This window comes from Acomys minous (assembly GCF_964271855.1).
Source record: "Acomys minous genome assembly, chromosome: 5".
Taxonomy (NCBI): domain Eukaryota; kingdom Metazoa; phylum Chordata; class Mammalia; order Rodentia; family Muridae; genus Acomys; species Acomys minous.
The window spans coordinates 22,473,705-22,486,366 of NC_140494.1; the positions used below are offsets into that span (position 1 = coordinate 22,473,705).

Genomic DNA, 12,662 nt, shown 5'->3' on the forward strand with positions numbered 1-12,662 from the left:
GGCATGAGAGAGTGAATGAATTATGCGGTGAAGCTATACTTGTAGAGTATGGCTTCTGTAATTCCTCCCTGAGCCCTGGGAGCAAAATGTTTGAGCTGACCCACGCAGCCTATCTGTTATTTATTGGTCTTGCAGACAGTGGTATGAGCAGATGTGCTGTTTCCCAGCATGTGTATTATGTTCATTGACGTTGATAAGCCTGTCTCTGTGTTCAGACTCTGGCTTGATGCCACGGTAAACTCCACAGAATAAGAAAAGACTCAAAGACCGTGTTTTCTTTGTCTTTATGTGCATGGATGGCCTTGCATATCTAGATCAGAAATGGCCTAGTGAGGTACCAGCTATAGCCGGATTCATTCAACTTGAGTTTTCACCATAAACCCAACTGTTCAATATATTGGACCCAGAGAAAGTTAGCAAAGAGAAACAGATCTTACTATGGTGCTATTTTTATTTAACTTGGTTCTTGGTTTATCTTAATTTATCTTAATTATTTTTGCATAGCGGTGCCCCAAGTCCCCGAGAGAACAACTTAAAGGAGTAAGGGTTTATTTGGGCATACAGTTTCACAGGGTTAATTCCCTGGTCACGTGCACTTGTAGAGCGTCATGGCATCAGGATATATGACAAAAGACACCTCTTCACTTCACGGTGGAGAGCAAGCAGGGAAAAGCAGGAAAGAGCCAGGGATAAGACTTCCCAAACAACTTGGCTCCTGTGACCCATTTCCTCTAGACAGGCCCTACCCCCTAAAGCCTCCCAAACATCCCAAAAGAATACCACCAGCTCAGAGGCAAGATTCCCACAGCTTTGAGAATCAGTGGTAGGAAGCTATTGACCTGCCCTGCAACTGCGGAAGCAAGAACTTACAGCTTCCGGGTCAGTACTAGCTCTGAGACACAAAGTTCCCGGCGCAATCAAGCAGGCATACAGAACAGTGTCTGAGCTGAGGGAACCAGAGTCAGGCTTTGGCTCATCCGTGAAGCTCCAGGCCTGGCAGACTGGATCAGAAGGCCACACGTGAACACCAGAGTCTGTGTACTAAAGCCTGGAAAGGCTGGTTCTGTTCACTCCACCAGAAGCCGCCAGACCTCAGCCATGGAGTCAAGAGGCGTCTTCACCCTGATGATTTACTCTGATTTCCCTTTGTACACATATGGACTCTATTTTCTACTGTCTTTATAAATATTGTTGTGACCGCCTCTGCCAAGCTACCTTTCTCACCCCAGGGAGAAGCCAAAGACCAGACGTCCATGCCCTCCCTCCCCCTCCCTCCCTATTAGACACAACTGCAAGGGGTGGGAGCAATTTAGCTAGTCAAAGTGATGTGTGTATTTGAGTCTTTAAAGAGCCAGGCTAAGCTCAGAGTCGAGGGCATCCATAAATAACTTGTGTCCCTCGCTGTGTGTGGTTGGGACTGGAATGCCTTTCTCTTTCGAGTTGTACAAGTATCAAAGATCAAAGAGTCAACCGTTTCTGGATGTGCTGCTCATTACAAAGGCCCTGTTCTCTGTGGGAGGATTCTGGCGAAGGCACCAATAACTCTCTGGTGACTGTTCGCTGATGGTTGGGGTTGGAGGGCGCTCAAAGAACTTAACACTTACTTTAAAGGACTTTTTTTTCTTTTTAATACAGATGAAAACTCACTTTCAAAGGCAACTGAAAACTGGCATCTTTTGGGGTATGGAATGTGGTAGGAAGGAGAGAGGAAGTAAAGAAACTGACCCATTACCACATGGAATGTGATTTAAGACTAGCTGGAGGTGGAAGAGGAGTAACCTGTGTAATTTACTCACCGTTGGGTCGGCATTAGAGGCAGCCTTTGATGAGCAGAGCAGAACATAGCCACAGTTGTTGGGTTTTTTTTTTTTTAACCCAAACTAGATAAGGTATTTGGAAAACAAGCTTTGAACTAGTTTGCTGGAATTTGAAGGGGAGGAAGTATGTTTCAATTCTCAGGATTGTAGATAATCACAACACACAAAATAATAGCTGCTCTCTATGTCCTGTCTGCTGTGTGCCACATGCCACACAGCCCCGTGACGTCTTTAATCCTCACAGTTGTGCACAAGGGGAGTTTGTTGTTAGCCATGTCTTACACATAGGACTATGTGCTCTGCACAGTTCAAGTGCTTGACTCAAGGTCACGCTATTATTAAATGGAAAGTCCAGCATTTAACCAGAGCTCTGGATCAGAGTGCATCCGACTACCCCTTAGCCTGTGTGTGGTACTTCTGGCTTCTGCTGCAGTTTCTGGCTGGCACTATGGAAGCTGATGGAAGCCTCTTCTGAGCTTTTGAGCATCAATGAAATCTATTACTGCTGTGAGTCAAGCTAGACTTGATGGTCCCAAGTCCAGGATGCCTGGCTTCTCACTGCACAGTGTCACAGGAGCATGCTGTGGCTTGTAGAACTGTTTCATACCACAGGCAGGTTCTCTAAGTGCAAAATGTCCTAAACTGTGTGAAAAAGAAACCATGTTAAGGGAGCTGGAGAGATGGCTTGTGGTTAAAAGCACTGGCTACTATTCCAGAGGACCCGTGTTCGACTCCCAGCACCCATTTGGCAACTCGTAAACATCTATCACTCCAGTCCTAAGGAATCTGATGCCCTCTTCTGCCTTCTGTGGGCACAGACATGCATTCACGCAAAACATTCATGCACATAAAATAAAATTTTAAATTAAAATAAGGAAAGCTTGTTAAGGTAAATGCTTGACAAATCTATTATCTCTGACGGGACCCTTACTTGCATAACGCGTGTAAAATTCTTTCATTGAGAGAAGCCTCAAAACCCCAAACATGTCTGTCCGTGTGGGTGACCTGTTCTTGTGGCAACCTTGGGACTCATACAGCACAGGACACAAGTAGGTCTCATCTTGAGTTCTTTGCATGGCCTTAGAAACCAGACTTCTGAGTGACACTTGCCACATGCTTGGCAGTGGCAGCCAAAATAACATATTTCCTGAAATGCATTATTTTAATGAGAATCATGTTTTGGTTCCCCCATCCCTTACTGTAACTTCATTTTAATAAAAATCTGAATGATATGAGCCTTTCAAAGATAGCAACCACTGCAGTGTAAAGAACTCAGTGATGAGAGCCAATGCCAATGACTGTGTGATCCCCGGAGCTTTTGTCCTTGTGGCAGGTAAAACTTGAATACAAAAGATGAATGAGATCAAATGTTTAATGTGATCAGAAAACCATAGCAACCTAAAAAAATGTTATCTTGTTTGGACACTTACCATCCTTCATGTTGCTTCTTTCTTTCTTTCTTTCTTTCTTTCTTTCTTTCTTCTCTTTCTTTCTTTTTCTTTTTTCTTTTTTTTTCCCAGCTTGCAAAGGTCAGAAATAGAAGCAGAGAGCCAGTAGGTTCTCTTTTAAATACTGATTTAATAGCAATTGAGAGCGTCATCAAAATCCTGTGGATCTTCCGCCTCCAGATTTTCTTGAAAGATTTCACACATGCAGTGTAAGAAACTGTGAGTCAGCCTTCCCCTCTCCTGACTTTAGGCTTCGCAGACATCCTCTGCCAGGTGCCGCATATGTTCTCAGCTCCGTGACAGGAAGAAAACACATTTGCTGAAAAGCAATAGAATCTTTAAAAACCGCTTGCACTTTGCTAACTTCTTTCCTTCTCCGGTGCCTGGAGGATTTTCCTGGCCCTGGACTGGTTATTGTGTTCACAAGGGATCTACCACCCCCGAATTCTCTCGCAGGGGTGACAACTCCGAGTGGTGATGGGCAAGAAACGTGGGAAGTGCTGACTGACCAATAGGTAGGATTCAGATGCGGAAATAATGAAGTATTAGGGAGCCACTTCTTAAAAGTATAGCCCAGAGGGCTCTAGGACCATTCACTTCATGAGGGACTGTAATTTCCAGTGCAATTAGAATCTGGTCTGAAGCTGAGAAAGATGGCCTCTAGTAAGCTAAGCCATTTGGCAAAGGTACGGAGCCAGGTAGAGAAGAGTAACAAAGCCTAAAATTAGAGTGTTGCCCTTATATGCATGACTTCATGCAATATATGAGACCTCTGGAATGTTAGGAGGGTGTTTTCATCTGGAAATTTGTCTTCAACAAAGCATGTCCTACATGGGATGCCTTAAAGGGACAGACTGCTGGGAGCACTGTTGTTTCCATGCGTTAGCACTGTGGAAATGGGATTCAAATAAGGTGTAAGGTGTCTGTTGAAGCAAAAGAGATGCAAGCACAGTTGGTTCTGTGCTAAGGCCTGTTCCCATCACTCCCTGGTGCTCTGCCCTTCTTCACCTCTTGATGGTGTCGTTCTGATGGTCGGTGCTTGCTACTTGGTTGTTGTATCAGATTGTCAGTCTGGGTGGTTTTGTTCATTAAACGATGTGAGTGAAACTCATGTGAGAGAATAGTTGTGGCCGACTTACAGCTACAAAGCAAAAGCTTTTCTTACCCAGCCAGCCAGCCAGCCAATAACATGTTTCCTGTAGGTTTTCTTTCCTCAAGTATCCAATGGTATACTCCCAGGTTCAGGGGGAATTGACGCTGACATTTAACTTATCCAAAGAGTTAAAAAAGAACGGAAGGAAGATATAACATTTAACAGAAACAAAAGTCAACCTGAAAACCACATTGAAAGCTCATTTCCATTTCATGATCTCACACAGACAGGTGTGCCAGTCACACTCTGCCGTGAGTCCTTGGTGAATGAATTATGTTGTCTCTCTGAGAATATTTCAGGATCCTCTGTCTTGGAGGAGTTAGAAGCATGGATTTTAAAGTCTTGTGGGAAAAAAAGCTGAGCAGTAGTAGCACAGCACTCGGGAGGCAAAGGCAGACAGATCTCTGTGAGTTTCAGGCCAGCCTGATCTATAAAGCAAGTTCCAGGACAGTCAGGGCTACATGGAGAGAGAGAGAGAGAGAGAGAGAGAGAGAGAGAGAGAGAGAGAGAGAGAGAGAGAGAGAGAAGAAGAAGAAGAAGAAGAAGAAGAAGAAGAAGAAGAAGAAGAAGAAGAAGAAGAAGAAGAAGAAGAAGAAGAAGAAGAGAGGGAGGGAGGGAGGGAGGGGAGGGGAAAGGAAGAGAGACAGACAGAGACAAGACAGACTATATACAGCCCAAAGAGAAAAGCAAGCCTGGTAAACCTAGGATTTTGGCTCCATGTCAAATTGAAATCCCAGGTTGTTCCTCCAGAATCCTCCTGCTGTCCACATCCTTAATCCTGTTGTTAGCCACAGCCTTGCCCTGATCCTCCTGGAACACCCGGGAAACAAACAGGAAGCAAGTGCCGTTTCCTATAAAACTCTGGTATAGAATAAAGGGAAGGGCAGCAGCAGAGGCATCTCTGTCTCCAAAACCACAGTTTGATGATAAGATAGAAGTCTCTTCCCCTGGCACTACTGGGTAAAATTCTCCCTTGTGCTTTTGAATGAGGGATTTCCCCTAAACAGGATACTGATGACCTGAATTTAGTTGCATCCCTGGAGACTAGTGATTAAAGAAAAGCCTGGGCCCCTGGGGAAGTGGGGCTATAATGCCTATTAGGATACACTGTAACTTAGAAGCATCCTGCAGAGACAAGAGAAGTCAAGGTTTGAAATGTAGCTTTAACAAAAGTTCAGCTTCATCTGGATTCAGCTGGAACATAGCTAACATAAAAAAAAAAAACCAGACTTTTTTTCATCATCAATTACATCCTACCTCATAATATTTTTATTATTTAAATAGTATTGATCTTCACTGTCTTCGGATTCTCCATTTACAAATTCACATTCTCATTAAAATATATTTGCAGTTTCAAAGTCCAGCAGTAACAGCGCTTTTGCAGACATTCAAAAGCTAGCACAGGTAGCAAAAATTTTAATTACACAAAGCACACCATAAACACATATTCTTTTCATGGTCGGTGTAGTCTCAACCTTTTTTGTTCCTTTCTTCCCCCTGTACTTTTCTGTATCCTTGATATTTTCATCGTATAGAAATGGAGCCCAAATTCAGTGTTACAGTACTGCTCATTAGACCTAGCTGTACCTGTCCGAAAGGGAGCAGTGGCATGTCCTATGGAGAAAGCAGATGGGTTTGTTGAGGCATAAATTACAGTGCTTTTAGCAATGCGGTCAGTGTTAATGAGTCAAGTATACATAGTAAGTAGAAGATCTTTAAAGAGAAATAGGCATAAAGTTATATATTGATTAGCAGTAAAAAAAAAAAATACCATCCAATGCTTTTAGGGACTATATTTCTTCAGAGCCAACCCTATAAGATCACTAATTCAGTCTTTCTATTCTTGATACAAAACACAACAAGGCTAGCTAATGATAATGCACTGGGTTTGTGTAAAAGCTCTGTGCTGTCTGGTTATTTCAAGGATGGTTATATGTAGTTTTCACCCATCCTCTGAAATGCAACTCAGAAACAACCTGCTATGCCAAGGACCAGGTTTTAAATAATGAGGTATTAGGTGGACTGGCTCTGTTTTCATGGCTTTTACACAGGCAGAGAAAGGAAGGTTGTTCTGGAAAGTAGAAAGAGAAAGAATACTTGGCCATAAGCCCTGAGGGAGCTGCTATGAGGGGTGGAAGATGGAGCTATGGGAAGGAGCTGAGTAAAGGAGGCCAGAAGTGGAGGGAAATGAGTTTCCTGTTAACAATGTCAACACAGTGGTATATGGTGCTTCCAAATCTATGCAAAGGACCGTGTATTGTACTTTCTTTTTTTGAAAAGATTTATTTATTATTTATGCAGTATTCTGCCCACATGTGTGCCTTCCTGCCACAAGAAGGCACTAGATCTCACTACAGATGGTCGTGAGCCACCATGTGGTTGCTGGGAATTGAACTCAGAACCTTTGGAAAGGTAGACAGTGCTCTTAACCTCTGAGCTTTCTCTCCATCCCACACTGTACTTTCTTGAGAGTTGGCAGAGGTAATACCAATATTGTGTGCTGAGTTCAGTGACATATTTTTATGCAAATTGAGTTTGTTCATTTGGTTTTCTTGCTCGTGTAAGGCCAAGTCTCTTTGCTTCATGGCTACTCTGCTCAGTGTGTGTGTGTGTGTGTGTGTGTGTGTGTGTGTGTGTGTGTGTGTGTGTGTAAATATAATCTGAAGCTGAAAGCGCTTATATGTGCTTGCATCAATACAATTTAACAATTTCTTTAATATGCTATAGACAGAGGGACTTTAACTGCCCAATGTAGAGGAGCTATATGTTTTCATATTCATGCATAAAGTAATTTGTTTTATAGGCAGAAAATAGGATTTGAAGCTTGAAATAAACAAATCATTGCTTTAAACAGTATAGGGAAAAGGGATACAACTTCAGAAATAATTGCTTGTTTCTATGCAGTTGCTTGTTGGAAACAATAACTTGAAAAGGGAGCTCCTCTGTCATTAGCCTGTGATGTGAGGAAATTAGAAAGTATAAATAGAGAACACAAGCATTGGAAAGATCCTCCCGTAATGCCATGTGGGCATGATAAATTGTACCATTTTGCCACATAATGGTATATTAGATCCATACAGAATCTTGCTCATGAGCTTCATTTTGAAACCTCAAATCTGGTGGGAAAAGGTTTTTAGTATCTCAGGAAAGATTCTGAAAACTTTACAAAAAAAATAAGTGTTTGTGAAATATGGCCAAGTTCTCTCTTCACACATGAAAAATGTTCTATATCTTCTTCCTAAGAGTTAAATTCATTTTGTGAAGTTGAAATTTCTTAGAGCGGTGCTGAAACCACGTTGAACCACTGCTGAAAAGTAACAACCATGCTATGTCATGTGGAATTTTTTAGTTGAACAAAATAGTTATTTTTTTTTTATTTTATTTTATTTTATTTTATTTATCTATGAGGGTGGTACACAGGTGAGTGCACTGCCTGTGGAGTCCAAAAGAGGGAGCTGCAACCCCTGGAGCTAACTTTACAGGTGTTTGTCCTGTGATCTAAAGAGGAGCAGCAACCCTTCCTAACCACGAACTCATCTCTCCAGCCCACAAAACAAAACACACACAGGACAAAACACAAGTTCACGCACTTTGTCACACTTCGTCAGTATCAGCTAGTGTGAGAATATTGCTGTTATGATGAACAGTGACCCAAGTAGCGTCATTTATTTTTTACTTACTTTTTTCTTTATTATTTTTTTTTGTACATAGGTTTTTGCATGTAAGTCTGTGCATGACCTGCATATAGTCCCTGTGGAAGCCAGAAAAGGACCTTGGATTTTCTGGAGTTTTAGGCATTGTGAGGCACCATGTGAGTACTGAGGACCAAATGTAGGTGCTCTGGAAGAGCAGCCAGTTCTTTTAACCACTGAGCCATCTCTTCAGTCCCAACTTAGGAACTCTTAAAGCCAGAAAAGAAAAAGATAAAAGTGATACAAAGGAAAACTTTAATTAGAGATAAGAGTATAATTTTATAGATTTCAGTCATTTACTATTTCAGTAAGAGAATTAATCTGCTTGGACCTCCCTGTCTCATGAGTCAGTAATTAAAGCTAACTTCTGTAACAACCAACCTGAAGGAACCAACAACCAAGATGAATGTATTACTGACATAAAAGTTGAGTCATAATGGAAGGGTTCTTTGAATAATTTATTCTATTTTGTGACCTATGTGGTTTTCATGGAGAAAGAACTTGCATGGCAGTCAGGGACATTTGTAGTCTAGAAAGAGCAACATGCCTTCCATTCTCGTTCTTCAGACCAGAACCTGTTGTTAAAGCTGCTTTAAGTGTGCTGGGAAATGCTTCCTGCCTGTTTTCATGGAAGACAGCAACAATAACAAAACCAGCATCCCTTCCTAATTCTCAAAGATAAAGGTTTCAACTTCTCAGGATGCTCCATCGGTCCTTTACTACTATCAGCTAAATTTGCTATTGACAATGTCGCCGCATGCACATAATGGACCCTGACCACTCTTGCCTGACATCCTCTTCCGTGTTCCTTCAGCCCCTGAACACTGCCTTCCTTACAAACCTCATTCCCAAATTCACGTCTATTCTTCTTGTTTTGTGAACCACTGAGTTGAGTCAGGGCCATCGGCATAGCCATGTGTTTGTAACTTTCGCTCCTGGGATTAAGCCTGTTTCCCTGCTATGGGCAGCAGGTTGTGGTCACTGTTTTCCCAGAAGAGTGGACCTGACTGTGTCAAGGTGCTGCTTAACCATCAGAGGCAGATAACTTGATGTGGAATGGAAGGAGAAAACCACACCAAGAATCTTGTCACTACAAGCAACCACAAAGCATGGAGAAGCATGCTGTTCTGGGCTTGAGGCATGGTCCTGTTCACATAAGCACTGGGCAAGGAAGCAGTACAATAAAGAAAGCTTTGAGGGGAGAGATGTGTGGAAAGCTGGGCATCTGTACCAGAAAGACCTAAAATAGGAAACACAAAACCAAGCTAGGAGTGCAAAAGTTTTGCCGTGCTTCCCAGTAAGCACACAGGAAATAGGTGGTCCACAGCTTGAGATATGTGAGCGTAAACTCTGCCAGCCATTGGTTGACCATTGAGCTAGTCAGTCACGGAGGTGATCACTCAGCAAGCCAAATTGAAAGCATAATTTTAGATACAAAAATTGAACACAGGTTTTAGTTGCTGCCCAAAGCTGGAGACAGTTTCTATAGATTAATTCCAACAAATTTTCTTACAAGGATCCAGCTTACAACTGCAAGATATTGTGTAATGTGTCAGTTTTCAACAAAACACTACAAAAAAACAAAGCAAAACCAGAAAGGTGACCTTAGGACATCAACCCTGCTGTTACAATTATGTTCCTCAAAAGACAGTGAAAATGTATAATGAATTAAAACACTGTATAAAGTCAATGCACCAGTCATGAAGATTTCTTAATAGAGAAACAGAAATGGCATCAAGAGAATCGAGTATCTATGTAGATGGTTACAAAGAAGAATCCATACCAAATATTGTCATGAAATTATAAGCAAACGAAAGGTTCATACAGAGAAGTCAATTATTTACTGATATACCATCAGTATATAATTGGATTTTATCACTAAACACAACATCACATTAGCAACAAAACAAATGTTTTAGATATAAATCTAAATGCATATATGGAAAAACTGGTAACTTTAACAAAATGTCTGAACAAGCAAAAAAAGCAATACCATGTTCATGGACTGGAGACTCAATAGTAACAAGGTATCAGTTTTTCCCAAGTTTATATACAGATTTAATGTACTCACAATCAGAATCCAAATAAGGCATTCAGTGGTGATTGGCAAACCAATTATAAAGTTTACATAAAAAGCAGAAGACCCCAGTGACCAACAAAACATGGAAGGAAAAAAGCAAAACCAGAGCACTGACACTCTCAGTTTTGACACTTCCTGTGAGGCTACTGTAAACAAGCATGGACAGATGGAAGAATGCCTGATTAGCCAGATGGGATGGGTCAAGTTTTACAGGTCAGCACAAGTGATTCAGTGAGAGAAAGGGTAGCCTTTTCAACATCTGTATACACACACACACACACACACACACACACACACACACACACACACAAAAGCAATCTTAGACAGAGACCTCATATGTTCCACAAAAGCTAACTCAAATGGAATTCAGAAATACATGAAACACCCCAAACTATAAAACTACTAGAAGACAGCTCAAAAGAAATACTTTAATCATGTAAATTTTAATCTTAAGAAATTAAAATCCTATAAGACTAAACACACACACAAAAAAAAAAATGAAAGAATAAGAAACTGTGCATCAGGTTTTGTTACTATTAAAGACTTCTGGTCTCTGAGAGATTCTGTCCAGAGAATGAGAAGATGGGCCCCACATGAGAAGAAATTATCAGAAAACACTTGGCTGGTGAAGACTCACATCTGAAATGCAGAAAGAGTTCTTAAACGAGTGTGAATCTAAGGAAACTCGTCAGTTTGGAAAATTCTGGAATGTGACCTGAAGCCAGAGTCACTGGGGACATAGAGAGGTACAAATAGCTAGAAAGATGGGAGCATCTTTAAGTTTTCGTTTGTTCTTTTATTTTGAGACAAGGTCTCACTATATGGTCCAGGCTGTCCTGCAACTCCCTCCAAGGCAGCTTCAATCCCTTGATCCTCCTGCCTTTGCCTCTTTAGTGCCGGGACGGCAGGTGTGTAATCCCACATTTGGAAGGGGACTAAATATTTAGATATTTAAATTCCCTTTGCAGGTGCAGCCTGCTTTCTAGACCAAACAAACAGGGAGATGCTCAAGAAAAGCCCTCAAATGACCTGTAGGCGAGGAGCAAAGTCAAACGATGCCCTGGATGGAGTGAAGAGAAGTATGGACAGTTGGGGAGATTGTTAGACATGAGACAGAGATGCCAGCTAGAGATACCCAGTGCAGGTCACCCCTAGCATTCACTCACTTGTCTTATTGCACCAGCCCTGCCTTTCTGGGAGCAGCACTGCCCAGGAGGCAGTGCCTCGACCTGTCCCAGCACTGGAGGTGTCACCCAGCTACCTCTGCTCCTCCCCTAGTCTGTTGGGTCCTAGCTTTGGAGGCAACAATGAGCCATGGGAGAAAAGAAAACCCATATCCACTGCAGCTTCCTCTATCTGGGGTAACCTCTACCTACCCCCCAAACCACTCCCCTGACCTGAACCCCTAACCATACCCTCAAGAACTCCCAAAGCCTGAGACCACCATAATTTGGCTTCAACTTCCTGCCTGACTCTGCTGTTGTAAGTACATGTTATTTATTACATGGAAAATTACTCTACCCAGCTGTGCCACCATAGTCCAACACCCACCATAAAGCATTATTCATAAAAAGATGGAGTAGACCAGGCTGGCCTTGAACTTGTGATCCCCTGCCTTTGCCTCCTTCAGCAAATCTTACTGGCATGCACCACCACAGCTGTGGTTAGGATGTACTATATGAGAAAAGAATAAATAACCTTTTTAAACTAAAAAATAAAGGATAGAGAAAGAGAAGGGAGGAATGGAAAGGAAGAGAAACAGAGAGAGAGAGAGAGAAAGAGAGAGAGAGAGAGAGAGAGAGAGAGAGGGAGGGAGGGAGGGAGAGACTCAGCAAAAGCAAAACCACCAGACTGGTTTAAAGTGGGTTAAGTGCTAGAGAGATGGCTCAGTGGCTAAGAGCACTTTCTTCTCTTGCAATGGTCCAGAGTTCAGTTTCCAGCATCCCCATTGGTGGTTCAAAGCTGCCTCTAACTTTAGCTCCAGAGGATCTGATGCCCTCTACTGTCCAGTGTGGGCACTGCACACATGCATCTCTCTCTCTCTCTCTCTCTCTCTCTCTCTCTCTCTCTCTCTCTCTCTCTCTCTCTCTCTCTCTCTCTCTCCATGTAAATAAAAATTAAGCTTAAAAGATCTAAACCAATACCTGTTCAAGGAGGACACGTGAATGGCAAAATGAACATATGAAGTTCACATTTCTCATTAGGAAATTAGAAAGTAAAACAAGAAACTATTCTGTACCTGCTAGAATGCCTAAGATCCAATGCACTGACAAGACCAGTGCCAGCAGAAAGGGAAAGTGGCAGAAACTCTCATTCACTGTTACAGTGAAACCAAAAACTACTACAACCATCTCTGGAGATGTTTCAGCAATTCTTCACCAAGTTAAACACAAACTTACCACGTAATCCAACACTCACCACTCCTTAGTGTCTTTCCACAGGGTTTGTTGATGTGTGTCCATACACAAACCT

At 42.1% G+C, this 12,662-nt stretch overlaps 1 protein-coding gene across 1 annotated transcript in view; it reads left to right on the forward strand.

Annotated features, from left to right (window-relative positions):
• Positions 1-12,662, forward strand: part of KIAA1217 — a 797,280-nt gene that overhangs the window by 290,502 nt on the left and 494,116 nt on the right. The gene's annotated exons all lie outside the window — the stretch shown is intronic.